This window comes from Lepisosteus platostomus, chromosome 15 (assembly GCF_059453375.1).
Source record: "Lepisosteus platostomus isolate fLepPlt1 chromosome 15, fLepPlt1.hap1, whole genome shotgun sequence".
Taxonomy (NCBI): Eukaryota; Metazoa; Chordata; class Actinopteri; order Semionotiformes; family Lepisosteidae; genus Lepisosteus; species Lepisosteus platostomus.
The window spans coordinates 20587866-20608862 of NC_142625.1; the positions used below are offsets into that span (position 1 = coordinate 20587866).

The 20997-nt window shown below is 38.3% G+C and overlaps 1 protein-coding gene across 4 annotated transcripts in view; it reads right to left on the reverse strand.

Annotated features, from left to right (window-relative positions):
* LOC148648193 (extracellular sulfatase Sulf-2-like) overlaps positions 1-13250 on the reverse strand; it is a 119382-nt gene extending 106132 nt beyond the window's left edge. For 3 of the 4 annotated variants that reach the window (XM_088608165.1, XM_088608163.1, XM_088608169.1), the window contains exon 1: positions 12892-13249. The gene's annotated coding sequence lies outside the window, so the exon portion shown is untranslated. Of the gene's footprint in view, positions 1-12891 lie in introns of all 4 variants that reach the window. The other variant, XM_088608168.1, reaches the window with a different exon arrangement.
* Positions 13251-20997: the final 7747 nt, after the last annotated feature.

The window sequence follows — 20997 nt, forward strand, 5'->3', positions numbered from 1 at the left end:
TGTCAGGGGAAGTCCAAAGCTAAAAGGCACTTTAACCTCCAATTACTGTCTTATAATAAGTGTGGGATATGTTTTTTAGGAGTCTTAGATATGATGTTACATGTAAAAAATAAATAAATTTAAATGAAACTGTCCAATTAAAAATAAAATCAATAATACATGCAGTAAAAATGTGGTGCTTATTTTAAAGAAAAACACGCATTAGTAATTCCTATAATTCTTAGAATAAGAGTACCGCATAATGAAAAACCAGGCATTCTGACATTTGGTACTGACTTAATAAATGAATCCTTAATTTAATATAAATTCATTGCACATTTCATTGTCCATCCCACAAAGCAAGGAAAGATACACATGACACATATTGTAGAACCCATCAAATAATAAAACAAAGGTAGTGCAAAAAGTAGTCTGGGTCTCCGTTGTCTGCTTATCAGTGCCAAGAAAGCACATCTGTAAGGTTCTTGGGCTGGATGGATTTTTTTTTATTAAAATGCTTAAATAGCAAATGCAGGGAGAAATAACAGGCTTTCAGAGTTGGCAAAGACTAAAAGCAAAGGGGTGAAAGAAGCTGTCTTTTCACATATATCTCTGAGTTGTAAATAAAGGCCCATTTGAGCTGCATAACTTTTGGATGCTTTAAGACAATGCAAGAAGATTCTGGCATTGCTTCCAATGAGATAAGAAGTACAGTATGTAGAAATAATGTTTAGTGTGCACACAATCCTCAACGTGTCCCCTGAACAGGAATGCAGCATTTCAGAATACCTTCAGCTCACTCTTCCTGATAAAATATTGATCAGAATATTTCTATTCATCATCATTTATTTAACTGTGGCACGATAGTTGCTACTGAACTTTGCCTCGCTACTCTCACAGTATGTCTTTTTCTGTCATTAAAAGCTCTTCAGCTTATGAAACTACAGTCCTTTCACTCTTCCATCACACCCAAAAGCAGCTCCGGCAGGATTCCTTTTAGAAGCAGTGGTGTTTTAAAAAGAAGAGACAAAAATCACAAAACTACCATCTCACCCTTTTCCCCCATCTTTTGGATCATTACAGTATATGTGACCTTACTGCACCCTCATTTCCCCTTCAAGAGACTACTTCAATTATAAGACATACAAGCTGTTAAACAGCAGCAACATGCCATCATGATGTTTTTAAGTTTTTGGCTTGCAGAAATGCGAGACCTTTATGGAACAGAGACATTATGTACCTCATTCTAGAGATGGAATTACCTACAGTCCTGGAACTCATTACTGAACCTCAATGCAAACAACTCCCAGTTTTTTTTCTGTAATCAGGGATTATTTCTTTCTTTGTGTTTGGTTGCTTAGTGTTAACAGGCGAAATGGAACAAAGTACTGGCACAGCTGTAACCACAGATAATACGATAGTTTCACAATTGTTTCAGAAGAAAAATATTTATGGGTTATTCTCTGGTCGATGTTTTCTTTAGCAGTATCCACCCACGTCTGTATTTTTTTTTTTCAAATCAAAACTTGCAATGTGCAAAACCCTGACATGTTCTAGGTAGGCTGCACAACACCTCCATATATTAATAATTCCTAAAATAATGTGACTATCCCTTGCTAATATATAGATATATCAACCTCAAAAGTTGAAATTCCTCACTGCTGGCTGCAGATGCTTGGCACTATAATGCTAAACAACTCCTTCATAGATAAACTGTTGTTTGCATCCAAACATTCTGTCTGATCAGACCCTTATAGAGTACAGTGTGTTTGTATTGTTTGAATTTGCCATTTTGTTATTACTTTCTTAGAATATCCCTCATCTTGAGGACTTTAAATGGTTTTCTTAATTAACACCTATGGGAACCATTCCTGTTTAAACAGTGTAAGAGACAATGCTGACAGGTGATCGTCATCTCAGTTAAATGCTGTGTTGTAGTCTCAGCTTCCTAAAAAAGCTTCCTTTTAACAATATGCTTACGCAGTGAAGAAGAAATGTGTGGGGTGATCCTAAAGTTTTTTTTTGTGATTCTTGTGATTTTTGTGATCTTGCAGAAAAAGACATTTCATTGCCAGCAACTACTGCTGCACGACGTATTGTTGTGCATTTGATAAATAAACTTTGATTTGATTTGAAGATATTCCTGTTATGTGTCAGGGCAACAGTGTTAGGACGTTTGCAAACTGCAGTTATGCATGGAAGTGAACTGGAAGACACCACCGTTAGGAACTGGAGTAACAATATTGTAGTGTCTGCCATGAACACAATTTACACTGACACCCTCAACCTTCCGCCCCATGAAGGAAAACATTTTAATCCTTTAAGGGCAACAGAAATGTACTCTAGCCAAGTAAAGCATCTGTGCATGTTGCAGTCCGATAGGGAAAAATACAGCTTGTGCACAACATGTAATGTCTATTGAAACAGGGCATAGAGGAATAGAAAGATGAATTCCCCCGGATGCCAATTTTGTTTACAGCATCAGGAGGGATGCATGACCAGGAGACACAACGGTAAAAAATCCCAAAGAAGCGACCGCGTGTAACCACCAAGGACTGAAAAACACCTCAGAGAGGGTGTTTCAGCAGAGCGTGAAATGAGAATTTTACCACATAGCCAGAGTTGTGGTCAGATTTAATCAGGAACCTAGCTGGGCTGGGCCTTAAACTTTGACTATGCACTTGATTTTGCAAACCTAGAAAATCAGTCATGCCAAAGTCTCGTGTAACGTTTTGTAGAGAATTTAAAATACACTGCACATTACAGCCAGAGCTGGTTTAATGTCAGGAACCCTCCACAAAATTCAGAATCTCTTCACAGTTCTGCAGTCTTTGCATGCCACTTTGCAATCCCCTCACAGTTTTAGGACATACTGTATGAGGAGTGAGGCTTTTTTGCAGAGAAGATCTCTCAATAAATACCACAAGGCCTGTCAACAGGAAAGTCTGCCTTTCCTCTTATCAGTGTGATAACAGATATGAGCAAAAGAATGTACAGGACAGGATGTGTTATTGACAGTGACAAAATCATGTTTACAAAATAAATTAATGATAAAGAAATACAAAGTTCCAACTGTGTTGTAAATAATAAGGGTAAATGCAATTACTGCCAATTGTTCAGAAACAACCACTAACAGCCACTGAAGGCAGCTCCAGCTGAGTTCTTAGTAAATAAGAAGAAAAATGCAGACACAAAAGTATTTGAAACAAGAGCTTCATATATTAAAAGTAATCGTTTACTTCCCCTGTTCTCTACTTTAAGCCACCTAGTATAGTTTATGGCCTTGGACAAGCCAAGGGAGAATTTTCTGACATTTTAGTCAGCTCTCTGTTTTCAGAGGCCAAGCTGAGCTCCAGAGTGAGCTGTGAGAAATGTTGAATGATGTACCGTGTTGTAAATGTTTATGTTGGCTTGCTAATAAAACATTCTGTATTTTCTCATGCGTGCTGCTGGATGAATCAAATAAATAACACAAGGGTTAGATTGAAAGTGGGGAAAAAGAGGACGGAAACAAAAGCAGAATTGCAAGAAGTTTTCACTCCTGCCTTTTCCAAGGATTACATCACACAGCGATTAATGCTAACCCAGTATTGCAGATATTCACACTGATAAACCGAGGACAGGGTGAATGCACCTACTGGAAAGCCAGAAGTGATTCTTTTTAAGCTGGTGCTATCTATTAAATGAATTTGTTACCGACGAGGTGCAATGAAACACACCCGTCTGTTATCTCGGTACTATTCTCATTATTAACAGGTGTGGAAATCTTCATCAGCCTCCCATGCAGAATAAAGTCTATAACGTCTGAAAAGAATGTAGACAGCAGGTGTAAATCATAGCTTATGGGGAAAGCACTCAGTTTTTCATACTTGCGATTCAGTTGGGTTTTTGTTTGTCAAATAAACGTGTTATGCTTCAGTTTAACAAGAGATAAAAATCAACTAAAAAATGTAAAGGATAATCTTTATAGAACCGAAATTGGACTAAGACCATAAACCTTACCTTACAGATGCCAGCATGTTTTTAATTAAAAAAATATTTCCCCATACTGTTCCCTTAGGCATAAACTTTTGTATACATCTACAAAACAATTTTGGGCTTCGTTAATATCCTCGCTCCATAGTGCTAGCACCATAATACCACAACCTACAGGTATTGCCTAGAAATCGTGTTTAGAAATGACAATTGTATAAAAGATAGTGACTGTGATGTTTCCTTCTGTACGCTCTTCTTTTGCTTACAACTACTACAATCAAATATGAGACGATATGAGTACAAACGCTTTGATTATTGTATTGCATTACAACAGACAAAAACACTCATACATCATACATCAATCAATTTTCTAACTGCTTCATTCAGGCTTCAGGGTTTTGGGGAAGCCAGGAATTATCCCAGCAAGCAAAGGGCACAAGGCAGGATACACCTTGGATGGGACACCAGTCCATCACAGGGGAGACAGAAACGCATAAATGCTTGCACCAAGATCAATTTGTCTAGAAGCCAGTTAACCCACCAGCTTGTTTTTGGAATGTGAGAGGAAACTGGAGCACCCAGAGGAAACCCATGTGAACACAAGGAGAACGTACAAACTCTGCGCAGATACTGTAGCACCCCAGGTCCAGAACCCCAGTGAGGACCTGTGAGGCAGTAATGCTAACCACTCTACCACTGTGCCGCCCCAGACAATTAACATACTGTAGTACAAAAATTAAAATTATACTGTATTCATTATCATGAGCCATTATAAACTACAAATTAATGCATATGCCTAAATGACTAAGAGAAACTTGCTAATGGTACAATGATAATATGTGTAAAGTCCAAGAAAGCAAAGTGTAAGGAATTTTAAAACCATGATGCAGCATGCAGTTGTCAAAGCCAGAGATGCCTGTGAATATGTCACAAGAAAAAATAGCAGGATGGGGGCACAGGTTATTTAATCTACCAAGCTTGAAGAGATGTTCGTAAATACTGCAGATGTTATTTCTATAAAGAGGCCAGTCTGGAAAGATAGGTGCTGTTAAATACTCATAAAATGACTGAATCAGCCTCCCTTATATACATTTACTTGAATTAACAAAAATATCACTGAAGAAAATTAATCAGATGGATAGGACCCTTCTAAGCAGATTCCTAAACTGTTTAAGCTGGAAGCATCGCGGCTTGTTAATAAACATGTTCTGAGTGCTACACAAAAAGACCTTGGAGAAGTGTAACTGGATTAGCTGAAATATGCTACCCACTTCCAGGACTGTCAAAACCAAAGAGAACCAGACCTTTGGCATTCTTTGGTCCTAACCCTTAAAACACCCTTCTCAGACAAATCCAGGAAGTCGACTCCTTTCGGATGTTTAAATCCTAGATCAAAACCGATCTGTTCCGCCTCGCCTAGCCCTGATCGCCTGGCTTGCTTCCAGTCGAGTCAAAGCATTGCAAGGCGGAGAGAGGTTTGCTCATGAAAAGCACTGCGGAATTTCAAATTGTATCATCTTGTTAACTATTCTTACTTGCTGATTTAGTGCGGTGCCTACAGTATATTAGGGCTTCCTTCTCCTGCTACCACCAGCCAAAGACAGGAGCAGATATCAAATCTAACATCCTGTGTAGCACTTTTGTAACAAGAACCACTTGTTCAGCAAATCATAATCTTCTTTAAACTTAATTTGTGCAGTTTTAGAATGCTGTGTTCAGAGTATGATAGATGTAGAACAAAATATTAAAAGCCACTGTTATTTATCTTTCTTTACATTTCTTTGTATTTATAAGTACTTTCATAGTATAGGGCTGGGACTAAAACACAGGTTGCACAGTGCTTTGACCCATTCCAGTATAAATCCAGCTGATGAAAAGCGCATACAGGCAGCTGCACTTCGGTTTAATCAAATGAATTCAAAATCAGGTAACTTACTGCCAGTATTATCCAGGACCTGCTGCTGGCTTTAACATGAGACCCTGCGGCTGGTGAAACATGATTGTTTCATTCTGCTTTGCAATGTGAATCCAACATCCACACCTGATGTGAACCTAAAACATATCATGTGTGTTAGGTTTCCTTTACACCTTTACCTCCTATCTTTTGATACAATAACTTCACCAGCCACCTTTCTTTATTTTGAAGGAATTACACTGCACTACAAAGGAAGCATTTTCAGAAGTGCTTTCCAAATATCTAAATCCTCCGAGCGCAGGGGGTGGCAAGACATGGTAACTAAAGCTTTCGTGCCTTGAGTTAAAGCAGCAGACCCCCAGTGCTTACAGCACACGCTTAATTATTGATAAGACACTCACATTGCTAGGCAAATGAGGGACAGGCAGATAGGCAGCAGGACCCTACAGCACCCTGCTGGCTTCATGGAAAATGGAAAGCAATGCTTCTTGGCTCATGAAGTGCACTTTAAATTATGAATTGGGAAGCATGAAAATAAAAGATTTCGACAGAGCACGGGAGGCTGAGAAACTTGCAAACTTGACAAATGACTCACACTGGGCCAATGATATTATAATCCAAGCAATAAATATTTAAGTTTAGGGTCAATCATCTATAATGCAGTACACAGTCACTGACCAAATAAATATAGGATGATGTTCATAATACAGGTAATTAAGACAGGAAAACTGTTTGCCTCTATTGTTTAATCATTATTATGTATTTGCTCAGAAGAGACCTTTATGCACAGTATCCTAGATACCCTATCATCTCTTTACAAAATTCAGCCAATTAAATCAGTTAGTAATATTCCACATACAAATATATGACTAATATTTAGTTTTCTTGAAGTACTTTATTTTTCTTGAATTCCTTTAGGCTACAAAATAATCCAGACTCCACAGGGGGCTGTGTATATATTTTTAACTCCTCAAACGTGTCTCTGTAGAAATGGTACAATATAGAAAACAATAAAAAGTGATGGTGAAATATGGAGAATATGTGTGAAAGTTAGTGTACAGTATATTAAATAACCTCTGCATTGGGCTTATATTTGGTTTCTCAATTTACAAAGGTTACAATTACTATTACTAAAGCCCTAGTCTCTGCTCCAGACAGATGATGTAACTTGTCAGTTTAGGAGTTATCAAACTGTCAGCTTTTGCAAGCGTGTATCAGTTGTCACTGGTTGTTCTGGTGGGCATTTTCAATGTGAAAAAACACATACTGTATAAACAGCACTGTATCCAGTACAAATGCATGTGTTAGGAGGTTAGATTGTAACTAACCCCAAAAAACCTACAAAGGTATGAGTATGAATAAAGTGTTAATAACTACACCTAACAATCTTTTCTCTATATTTAAAGAATCTTGCTATGACATGTTCCTTCACAAACACTATGTATTACTATAAATATTTATATACCTGATGTGGCTTTTGGAATGATAAACCATAATGATTGACACTGTTGTGTCATATAACAACATACACCTTCATCTAGGCTATATGAAGACTGCATTCAAATAAGGTCCAAGCTTTAAAGCTAATGCTGAACATGTCTCATTATCCACGGAAAATGTCGGTGTCGTCCTTATTCATGTTGTATGACAGTCTTCAAAGCACTGAGGTAAGGAGGAAGGAAAGGGTTAAATCCACTGCAAGTTCCTCTCTGTGCAGAACAGCGGAAGAACTTGCTTAACAAAACCAGGACAAATCCCTGCACATAATTCCAGCATACAAGGAGCTAGACAGCTTTAGAGAAGGAGGGACAGAGGTAATGTTAAACAGGCTTGACCAATCTGAGTCATGTGACAAGAATATAATGAATACCTTATCGGTATAAAGGAGTGCCTTTTACCCTGCCTGTGCAGCAAGGATTAACTACCTATGATGTGTACATTCACCTCAAACCTGTGTTTCTGTTGTATATCTTGCAATTTGTGAAAGCAAAAACAACGAAAAATGTTATTTAATGTGGAGTGATTAAGGTGTTTTGATATTTTTTAAAAAGTGAAAATACAGTGGTGCAATTTAATTGGACTCATCAAATTAAACAGATTTGATTCTTGCTGAAGTGGAATAAGACAAAACACAGATGCTTATATTTTAAAACATGTGTTAACATCAGCCCAGCCTAAGCCTTCAGAACAAGGCAGCTGTGAGGAGCATAGCCTTGCAAGAAGTGCCAATTTCTTAGGTTAACTAAGCACCTTGTTTGCCCAAAGAAATGCAAACTTTTTAACCCATCAATGCAGTGGCTGTGAACCTTCTCCCAAGCAACAAGACTAAAAACAGCTAACGATTCACACAATGAATCAGTCAGTCAACAGTTTTAGCATAGCCCACACCTTCCTTTTTCATGCACAGCACCAGAGCAACTGCTTCACCTTCACTTACGAGTTTTCTGTAAGCAGAACAACTTGTTAAAGACACACTCTCCCCTTTGCCACCCACACTACACTTCACTTCCAGACATGTTCAAATGCAAAGTGAGATAAAATGGCAAATGCACAAATACAATAGAGAATAGTGGTGTTAGGAGCAAAGTGCCTATTATAGAAAGCACAGAATTTGTGAGAGTAATTTGGATTGATACTCCAGTATCATTCCAATCTCTCTCTGTGCGTATAGGTACTGTATGTGCTGTATAGCTAGAAAGGGAGAGAGATTCGGACAGCTAGATATAAACCATGCTGTGCCTCATGTTCAGACTAATAGGGGAAAAGATCCTGTTAATTTAACTTATGATGGGCTAGCCTGCAAGTTGCATGCTTCACAGTAGTCTGCTGTGTAGTCCGTTTTGTGTTGTTAATAACACTAGTTTCCCCCTTTGATCTGTCCATTAACATATGAGATACAGTAGCTTGGGTGACTATAGTAATTTAGGAAAGAAAATGCCTATCTGTCTCAAGTGAAGTCTGTTACAGATCTGCAAGGTGACTGGTGTTTGGATTTTTTTTTGCCCGAGACAATGGTCACTTAATTTATTAAAGCTCAGAGCAGGTGTCTCCAACCCTGGTCCTGGAGAGTCCCAGTCCAGCAGGTTTTATAGGTCACCATAAATCACCAATCTCTAAAGACAGTATCACAATGAGCAAGCAGGCAGGTGATCTATTAAACTAAACAATTTAGAGATCATATGGGATCAAAATATGAGTTCCATTCAACCCTCAAAAAACGTGGCTCTCTTAACCCAACAGATCATTACTCAATTCAGCAATATCGCACAGGTGTTGCCAATCCTGAGAAAGAGGTGACCTACAGTATAAGCATAACTTAAGTGCGACTCTCCGGGACCTGGGTTGGATCGAAGACTATATGTTAACAAACCTTAAAAGATACAAATTAAATCTGAGAGCTGCTCTCACAAAAGCAATACCAAAGAACTCAGAATCATAAAATATAGCACCTTCATAATTGCACGCCGAATTTAGTAATTTGGACTGGGACATAGTCCCTGAAATATAGCTCTGCTTTGATTGCAATGATATGTGCTTAGACTTACAATAACATTTTATATATGTGCAGAGAAAAAAATAATTCCTTACAAACACCAAGGACCAAGGGCAACTACATCTCTTCACTCAAGAAAAATAACTAGGTAGAAGAAAACAATGTCATCATCATTGTACAGTAACTAAATTTGATCATGTACTTAAAATCTTATAGAGGACTTGCCTGAATCCCACTGGGCATGTGAGCTGAGCTTTATTGAAATGACATCTGAAAATAAAGAATACCTGCTGGTCTATCCAATATATTAGGAAAGCACCAACAGAGAGCTTCCTAGCACATCTCTTAATAATGTGCTGTGCCCTCTGACAGCACTTTTAGCCCAATAAGCAGCAACATCCTGTAGTACACACTTGAGCAATAAACAGGGGAAATAACCAGGGCAAAACAATTGTATGTATAAAGCAAGAAAAAATAAAGCACGTCTGTACACTATAATATCAAGCACATTCATGCTCCCTAAGTGTTGATCCTGTGCTGTGCTAGCAGTACTTCATGAACATGCTTGCTCAGTGACTGTCCAGTAACTTAAAGATATAAGATATCAGCATTTACAGTGAAAAGAATGTAACCTTTCTTATCTGTTTTCAGATCCCACCAACTATAATTATGAACACTTGGGATGTAACTCAACTGAAACTTTAAAATTAGTGCATTGGCACCATGCAATGTCCCTGTTTGCTACACCTGCTTAGTTAGCAGTGAAACAACAACAAAAAAGAGTGCACACACCAGTATGATGAGTCTCAAGTGCCACTGGTTCGATCATAGTCACATCAAAACGCTCTATCATTGTCAAGGAAGAAACGTTAAGTGCCAGGTCTGGGGCCTCTTAACCCAGTGTCCCACTGCCTTAGCTCCATGTTGTATAAATTCATCTCTACAGACAGCCAATTGCCGACTGTGGTAATATTTTAATACAAAACAGTTGATAAAGTGGTCACAAGATGTGCAATATGCCACATGTTACTGAGACAAACTCCACCGTTTACCATTAAAGAATAATTTATTCCAGACCATATGTTCAGCTGGTGGAAAAAAGCTGCTGGAGTCACAAGTTGCCTGATCTCTATTTGATCTTATGAATTAGTGCCTGTCAGTTGGGGCTAAGAATCAGATGGAACGGAGATTACATGACTCAAAAGACAATAAAATGAGCAATGCTACACGCAAAAACATGTAAAAGAACAATCTATAAAACTGGTGTATAAAACAAACACAAGACATGTTCAACTGATAAGGGTGACAATTTATAAATTTGTGAATTTACACAAAATGCATTCATTTTTTGATAGGGGGGACCAATACTGATTTGTTAAGTAAAGACATTCATAATTGCAAGAACAGTGAATACAGAATATATTATTAAATATATCATTTGAAAACCATAATGGTCTTCCTATCCATTGATTATTCTTAGTGCTCTCTCTACATATATACGCTGAATGTGCCCCATATTGTAAATGAACCCATGCCTTTGTATTTCACTCAAGGATGACATTGTTACCTCATCTCAGTTACAGAAAGGAAATCAGTAAATAATCTACTGTTGTGTGTAAATCAATAAATCCACCAGGATGTTGCTTACTGACACACAGTCATGTTGCTCTGGCTTTTCTAGCGAGAGACCACTGAGAAAGGTCATGATGTGTGTTTAAAATGTGGGCTAGCGTCAGACCTGAACTGTTAATTAAAAATTACCACATTAACACATTTCCAAATATTTCCACACACTGCAGGCTTTTTGTATTCCATATACTGCATATACAACGATGTCAATAATGAAGCAAAAGTCTTATTTTATTAATTTTGTTATTATCTTGATACACAGTATAAGCTTAAAACAGGAATGCAGTCTCCTGATTACAGTGTAAAAATGAGAAGCCATAGGTTCTAATAAAGATAATCAGGAAGTGGAACTTTTCAGAGAGTTTGAACCCAGAAGCTATACAGAGTGTATCATGCAATTCAATCTGCAGAGAGCAAACTCCAGTCACATAACAACATTCTTAAAGATCATATAAGAACAATCAGATAAGTTATAATCAATGGCTCTCCATCCATATCCTTCAGGTGTAAAGATTTCTATCAGAAAATGTCAATTCTGATGGAAATGGAAATAGAGGTCGGTCTTTCTAATGATTCCTCTGTATCAACTTCACAAAACATAGATCCTTCTCTTTTTTTCCAGATTTTCAGCCATTGTTATTTTTTCATGCACAATATTGAAAACCCTTACTCCATGGACTAAATAGCAAATACAGAAGCTAGTTTTTAACTGAATAAATGCACAAGCTTTGAATATCCTGAGCTACCTTTGCCTAACCAGGAAATCTAATCAAGAACAGAAGATGGAAAATTTGAAAACTACGAAGAGGAGAATTTTAATTTTACAGAGAAATTACATGAGTTGACCCAGTTTTCCCTCTATAGTTTTTTTGCCCTAGACAACTGCTGGTTCATATTTTGCTGATAACGTCCAATGCAAAATACATTTTAATATAAGTTTCACTCAAATCAGTCAGTCTGTTGCTGTGTTATTTCACTTGTCATGAGATCACTGAGTCTTGTCAATTTCAATTTCCTTTTTATAGTTTCAATTCTTTATATAGTGATGTCACTGCTATCCATACCTGTGTCTGACAGACCATAAATTAAAGTGAGTCTGGCAAAATCTACATTTCCAGTTCTAAAAAAAACTTGTAATCATTTTCTATCCTTAACACGTGTTCAGCTGCTTCATTTCTGAATTAAGAAACAGAAGGAAATACCTGGACATAAGTATTTTCGCAGTCATTTTTGGGATGCCGCAAGTAATTGCTAGGGATATTATAATAAAGCTACACTGACCACTAAAGTGCTGAAATGTTCCCATCAGGCATGTGCTGTGTTTACATTCCTAAAGAGGAGGTAAACTTTCAAAAGGCAGGTCAGGCTGGTGCCACTGAACCCAAACATGAGGCTGCATTTGTTTATCTGTCAGTTGTGGGAATTTGCAACCAAATGTAAATACCATTGCAAGCCCTAAGCCCTGTAATTCTTCAATACTCTTGTCATGTTACCAATGCTACCAAACACATCTGCCTGTTGAAATAAAAACATTGAAATTAGGCTACACAGACCTTTCACATCTCTCTGCACCATTCCTTCACCCCTCAAAAAAGTCACTTTTGCTGAATGTTGACTGGCACAGCTGCAGGAGATGTTCATATTGATGCATATTCATGAGTGCTACATTTAAAAGTTACATGATCGCCCTTCTGTAGATATAACCCTGACAGATGTAGGATTCAAGTGCAGGAAAAGGAACGAGGCTCCTTTAAGTGAAGGAAGCTTGTCACCTTGTGTAGCTAAGCACTTCCACTGCACTGATTCCTCCTTATTCCCAGTATAGATACATCAGCTGAGCTAACAGCAAGTGTAATTCATGGACAGGGAGTTCAGAAATAAAGTAGGGCATTCACCATACCTTGAGCAGCAGTCCTCTGGAATCTGACAGAGAGCAGGTTTCCTCCTGTTTAAGACTGATTGGAGTTGTGGGATCATAAACCCATCATCACAGACGTGAGTGTCGTTTTATTTGCCTGCTGACAGGCTGACCAAACAGCTGTGTTTGAAACAGAAAGAGAAAAAGTACATATAGTTTTACAGATGAAGCGAGGAGGGAAATTTAAATGAGAGGCAGAACGGAAAAAAAAAGGCAGAAGTCCCTCTACGGTTTCATTTCCCCTCACTCGCTCTCACTCTCTCTCTCTCTGTTTCTCTGAGCTCTCATTCAACCAGCGACTCTGAGTGAATCAGGACAGCCCAAGCCATCTGTTGAAACACGCCTGCTTCTTTGCTTTACTCACTCACTCGCCGAGAGAAAGAGAGAGAGGGAAGAGAGGGCTGTACTGCTCGCACCCAATCTGAAGGCAGAGCACTTTCTCCAAGTCAGAGGCAGAGAGGGGGAGACGGAGGGAGAGAGAGAGAGCGCAGGATCAATTGTAATGTTGCAGGAGGCAGTACAAGAGGGAGCAGCAGCGTGAAAAGGGAAAGCTGGGCTCAAATACTTTGTATTCATGAGGCTGGGACCTTTCAGACCTAATGGCCTGTGCAAGACAGAAAGAGGGGAAGGGGGTAGCAGAAGGCAGAAAGTTGCAAAGTGGAACTTGGAGAGAACACAGACAGACACACGGGCAGACTGATTCACCTTCAGCAGACACACACGTGCTCAACACACACTCTGTGCAAACATGTGAAGAATACAAACTCAAAGCCAAAAACACATTTTCCATTTCAAAACGTTCCACGCCCTACAATGTGAGCCAGACGACTATCTTGGGCAGTTGTGTTGCTTTCTCTTGCCCTGTGATAGCACAAGTGGGAGGACACTGACCTTGCACAAGGGCTGTCTGTCACTGCCCCTGTAACAGCCCCTCTACAAAACCTCATCCTGCTGAGTCACACAATTTACTCCATGACACATCTGCTTATTCTGTTCCCCACCATGATCTTTATAGACTTACTGGATTTCTTACCTTTCACAAGGATTAAAACATTGGATTGAATAACATTCAGCTTATTCAGCTATCTAGTTAAAGCCTTTGCTTATACTTCAAAGTACTTTTTTGCTGCTGTGCTGCTCTCTGGTGTAGCAGATTTAAGGCAATGTTTACACATTCATATAACATGAAATGCAAAGGATTTAGTTTATTTGTTTCACAATCTTTCCAGAAATCATTAGCGGGAAGTTAAACCAGCTGGCTTGTTCTTCAGACATTCTTCTTTTGGCAGGCACCTCAGTGGCTGTAGCAAGGATTTTGCCACAGCCTGCTGTAGGTCTTCCTGAAGGAACAGCGTGAGTACCTTACCATATTGTTCGGTAAAACAAAATTGAAATATCTGGGACACATCACCTAGAAACACACTGTGGGAAACACAGGGAAATCAAAGAATATTTTCTAGTATACATAACTACAAGGTGAGGAGGCTCTCATGCAAATTTAGAAAATGTCCAGTGAACCGACAGGGTGGGATACAGGTTAGATGAAACAATGGCTGATGGAACAGCCTAACAAAATTGCAAATACTTGCCTGTAAGGGGTGACTGTTTCATGAACATGGATAAGAGGCAGAACTGGATGAAAAGAGATGACACAATAATCAATACTAATCACAGCGATTCCCCTACATTCTCAAGGTCACATGGCCCACCGCAATGCACCTATTTAGTATAGCTAAATTATGAGCTGTATTATACTTATTAGCACATTATTACAGTAGGTCAACATTTAGGTTTGCATCATCATTCAAAAACCACCAATCAGTCACTTCCACCAGGATTCCTGTCTAGCGATCCAAGACCAGCAACCCCCCTAAATTTAACTCAGGTGAACTCAGGTGACACATGTATCTCAGCATTAATGTTAACACTCATACAATAGTATGAAAACTGTGTGGAAGCAGAATATTTAAATGGTTTCTCACACTGTAACCTTTGGAGAGTCACAGGTGTACAAATGCACTTACATTTCATACCCACATTATTCCACAATTAAAGAGAGAAAACGCTGTTTTTTTCTTTCTGAAAAGGCACTCTCAGAAGAAAAAGCATTTAAGCCACGCAAAGATGCACACTTTGCACCCTTGCAGTAACAATCCACTTTGCTCACAGTGCGTATTAATATACATAACTATTACATTTCAGTTTCACAGTTTAGTCATCTTACTGAGCCACTGGATCTTCCACGACTCCAACCTTGCAGTATCAGCAACAGTGGAGCTATAAAGCTTTTGTGTTTTTTTTCTGTCAGAATGAACACACATTTATCAATATCCTGACTGCAGTGCACACTTTGTTTACTGCAACCTTGGTTTGTCAATAGGGATCGTAATGAGGAAGGAAGAAAGGCCACACCAATAACAGACACACAAAAACACCCAAATCCCAAATCCCATGTCATCATTACATGGCAGGGTTCACTGCTGGCAGTGGATCAAGACTAGCAACGAACTAGCAATGAACATAATCATAACTGGCACACATACGTTTTTCCATGAACATTGTCCTAGACCATTTTAAACACGACAACCATCCACTGTCAATAGTCCAGTTTTCTGTTATTCTGAACACATTTTTGTGTTTATTTAAATAACAGATCTCAGGTTTAAATACCAAAAAGTGAATCTATAATTAGCTAAACCTAAACAAGTGAGGGGGGCATTGTGTTTAAATTTGTGTCTGTGTTCGGTGTTAATTTTGGGGGAGAAATGGCTGGGAGAATTCCGTGGATGAAAATGGGGAAGTTTAGTGAAACTAAAAAGCTAAGTGTACAAGTGGAGAGTAAGCTCGTTGGTGCTACTGTCCAATAAACTGCTTAGAATCCACTTTCTCCATATTTTGATACTTGGGATTATGTTTTCTTTTAACTTCTAACAACACAGGGATTTTGGCACACTTCCTAAAATAAGAGTGCAACCACATTTCCTGCACTGTCATTAAAAAATTCTTTTCAGAAAACGGATGGAAAAATCAATTAAGGCCTGAAGACTAACAAGTGATTAATGTTTTTGTTCTCTTTCCAGGTAATTTATCGACAGTGTGAAGGCACAAAAGATTAATTACAAGCACCATCCCCAATGTATTGCCAGCACTTCAATTTAAAGCTTTTTTTAATGCTCATCCATGTGGGTTAGACACGTACTGGATTGTTTTCAACCCTAATGTCTTAGACAAAATATGTTTGCGAAAACAAATTGGCCCAGGAAAACTATTGTTCTTCCCAACAATTCTCCTTCAGCGTTTTCTTGGCTCATAAGACAGATTAAGTAATTAATTGAACAAAAACATTCTTGGTCCTGTTTGCATGTACAATATTTTTCTTCACTCATAACTGTCAAGATGAGGACGCAGTTATAGCACATCATCTTTTCCATACAGGAGAGCTCACCTAGCAATGAACCAAATTCTGTTGCAGCTTTGTTGTTTTGACCATACCCAGCTCTTGTGGTTCTTGTACAAATAACAAATGATATAATATACTTAAAAGAAACCATGAAAAAAAAATTAATTCATTTCTCCATCCCCGGGTTAAGAAAATGCAATTTTGATTGATTTAACTTGGAAGGGTTTCTATACATAAACAGCGAACAAGAAAACTATAGAAGAAGAAATGAACATCGTAACACGCAGAGGAAAAACAATAGGGACATTTAGATCACAAGACCCATGTGTGTAGCATGATCTTCTGCCAATGTACTGCACTTGGAAATGAGCCTTTTATTAAGGAAGTCTGTGGGGGTGTGGGTCTATGCTGTGAGTCATGCAGCAAAGATGCTCAGGATGATTATAGAAGGATACATCTTCAGGCTCCTGAGACTCGTATAAAACAGACATACAAAGGGGGGGGAACACCACAACCTGACAAACTGCTCAGAGGCCTGAATTTGGATCAAATAAGCCACTGCCGACCAGAGCACAAGCTGTCTGAGGCGTTGGCTTTGTGTACAAAATAATTGGAAATAAAGGAGCAGACGGTCCAGTGAGGCAGTCCCCTCGAATGGTCTGAACTCAATTTCACTGATTCGCACCGAGAAAAGGCGGCTGTAGCTGTAGGGGCAGATGGTTTTTGCAGAGATGGTGAAGCTGCAGGGCAGCAGACTGGAACCAGCACAGAAACCAATAGATGGGGTAAGATTTATATAGACCCTTTATACTCAGAAAAAGGCAGACTGTTGTTTAGGTGTTTTTTTTTCTTCTGATTCATCTTTCATTCTGTTGACCGCATTCAGAGATGGTTCCATACTAGTAAGCAAACCGTACAAAATAGAATCTCATAAACCAAATGGCACTAGGACAATATTGACAAATATCCCAGCAGGGTTTACAATGAGATTAGATAGAGCAAACATTAAGAATGTGGTGTGTACTGACAGAACCGAAGAAAAAAATATTTAATTGAGTGCACAATGGAGATTCATTGAATGCTGTCTAGAGGGTTAATGGAACTAATGGTTAATGGAAAAATATTATTTTGCCCAGAAGGGCCAAGAGTTCTGAAACATTGTCCAAAATACTGCATGATAAGACATGTTAAGTAATAATATGTTTATGTTAAAAGCAAGCAAATACTGGGGAAAAGTACCATATTTCACAGTAAAATGACATACTGTACATCATAAAGAACATGTATATTTCCATATCTCAGGAAAAGCACAGAGCAAGACCAGTTTTGTAAATTGGTATTAAATTCCCTAACAAAATGTGTAACAATGTTGGGTTTTTGATCCCTGCTTTTTTCATGCTGCTGCAACTCACCAGGAGTACAGCACTCACTATGAAACATAGTAAGACAAGAAATCCTAATACCACTCATTTTAGATCACAACTCCAAGCACCAAAGAAAGGATAAGACTTACTAAACGCACAGAAATTAATGTAGACAGCGCGCATGAAATACAGTAAATGATTTCACAGCATTACTGGCATTTCATTGTTGCTTTCGTGCTTGTCGGCAGTGCTCCTCTGCCACAGTTTACTCAGGAGTGCACAAGAAAGTCAAAATGTTGCGTGACTTGGCTTCGCATACCTCATCATTTATAAAAAAATGGCATCAGCTTCTGGCAAACTGTACTGTCATCAACCTCTCACTCAGAGACTAATGAAGCTGGGAACTATTAACTCTTTGTACTCAGGAGACAGTGACTCTAAAATGATGCATGCATAAACAAGTAGATCCAATAAAATAGTTTAGACACACACCCAAAATGTCATAAAAGTAGTAACATTTAAGTTTCAAATCCAGATTCAGCAAAAATGCTGCCTGACACTTTAAACAGCCTTTGACAGCCTTAAATTCTTCTTTATGACAAAGGTGTTGCATGAAGCGTGGTAACGCACAACAAATATTTTACCACAGAAGATTTTTTTACGATACACTAGGCTGTAAATTGCTGCGTGCCCACTACTCTGTGCAAATGAAAAATGAAGAAAAATAAATCCTATGTCAAAAGAGGGTGGAGAATTCATCTTTCCATCTTTTGAGGGCCATATCTTTTATTGAAAAGAAAATCCCAGCAAAGTCTGATGAACTCAATGTAAGCAAGATAGCTATGTATAGTATCATTCTGTTTGGAGTTACAATATTCAAATGTTGGTTAATCTGTTAGCAACTAGCCTTGTTGATTTAGGTGACACTGATGAACTCTGCTGGATCTTAGACACAATCATGTTATGATCATCAATAACCTACTCATAGCCTACACTAGTGTTTCCTACTATCATAATAACTTTGGCTATGATTAATACAACCAAGTCTGTGCAAGAAGAAACCAAGCTTGCATTAAAGAACTTTGATTAATATTGGTCAGAATCCTCAAAAGATAAACTACATATGAACAGACAATATAAAGTATTGCAGTAGCTGATCCATTACTTTTATCAATCAAATTTGATTGACCCAGTGTCAGGTGTACTCTATACAGTACAATCAGAAAGCTAAAAGGCCAAACTTTTGGTACTGCACAATACAAACGTGCCAGGATAATTATCTTAAAATGGCTAAAATGCCAGCACACTGACAAAGAATTGTGCTCTGGCAAAAAAAGGAAAAAGCAAAAAGAGCAAAGCAATGCAAAATGTCAAAGACTTTTCCTCAGAAGCATACATCTATAATGAGAACTACTGACTGAAGTAACACGTACTGTAACTTCAATGTAAAGTATCATCAGTCTTCTTTCGTATGCGACCTTGAAAACTAACGATGCTGTATTAGAGATGAAGTGGTAAACTACTGTATATTCCAGTCATCCCTAGAAGAGTGTGCTTCCTGAATGAGACACTTCAATAATTAAAGCTTCTGCACATTTTACAAAACAGTATTTCCTGCTTGCTTTTATAATCATTACCTTGGGTTCTGAGATAATTTTCCCTCAAAAACATCAGTTGCAAGAAAGAACCTAGTTTACTGGTTTTGGTCTGAAGTTAATCTTTGAAGGTTTCAAATGGGAGGCACTACCGCAATATGAATCATCTTGCACTGAAAAGAATGAGGTTTGAGAGAAGTCCAAGATCTCGTAATCTCATAATAATGTGATTTATGCCGATGTATTATGTAGGATTTAATTTTCTGCCAAATATTGCCAAATTTGAAATCAAGTTCCAATGTAGATGTGGGTTGAAGTGTGGTGAGACAAACAAGAAACTGTACTCTTTGTGTTGGATATTCCTGCACAACGGCAGAGCTAAATATACAGGAGTAAGGAGAAAATTGATCAGATTGGAGTTCTTAGGGAAGAAAATGTTTTGTTAGCCCTGAAAAGAAGCTGACTGCCTGGCACTGTAAGAGTCCGCACCTTATTTCAAATTCTAGGAATAAACCCTCTGACATGTGTTTCATTCCAACAGTAGCTGCAAACAATACTCTCCTTCCTTGGTGCCGTAAAACATACTGCAGTCTACGGTTTCCTCATTTAAACAATCACTGGCACACAAAACACAGCCATTGTAAATGAAACCTTTAAAAAAGGTCGTCTGTTTTTTTTTTCCACTCTCTCAATTTTATTTTGCAAACAGACACAAGAAGGTCAGATTGAGATGCGGGCACTGTATTTAAAAATTTATGGACAGATTTTGAGCTGAGGCACAGGTAACTTTAGAGCTTCTCTCCCACAATATCAGGTAACCAAGCTGTGCTCCCTCTGGATTTTCCATGTGTATGTGTGGCATACGGAGAAAGCAAGGAAGCCCAGGAGCCTGTGAGATCCTTCGCTCCGCTGTGAGGTTCGGCTCTGCCCACAGAGCTGCCTCGGATAACAAATTGATACCACAAAGGCTGTCTACTCCAGGCCAACAAGGCGCTGATACTTATCAAACAGCAATGCTATTACAATTCTAAATTACCTCGGAAAAGATCGATACTTTATTTAAACAGAAGGAGAAGCAAGGGGGAAAATAATTGAAAGAAGAAAAGAGCTCTTAAAAGATTTAAGAGAGGAAGGCAAGATTAAAGAAATGAATGTGCCGGACGCTGAAAAAGTGTGCTATTATTTCAGCTTTTTAATTAGATTTCATTGAAACTTTGCACTTAGAGGAGGCAGATATTTTTCAAATAATTTCCTTTTGATTTGTGAGTGAAGGCTGCTGCCTTTGTTGATGTTCTCAATAGGTCGTTACGAATACAGTATTCATACAACTATATAGTAGCGTGCGACCATCTATAAAGAACATATATATTTTCTCGTACAATTGTAGATATTTTACTGAGTATAATGTCAAATGAAGATTAATATTTTGCATGCCACATGCTATGATTGATTTCCCAGCCTGTCTATTTTTTAAATGTTTTGTCTCAAGATTTTGTTCCAAATATCCTGAAGAACATTCCAAAGATAATGTTGTTCTTTTGCCTTCTGCTGTTCTTTTTTGGGTCCATGTCATTTCATATTGTTTTAACTGGATTGAGATCTAGGCTCTGGAGAGGCAGCAGTATTATTTTTCAGATCTCTGGCTTGTTCTTTGTTAGTTCAATGATTATTTAATATTATGACCGTGTGCTTCGGATCACTGTCACCCTGAAAAGTCAATCAATCAATA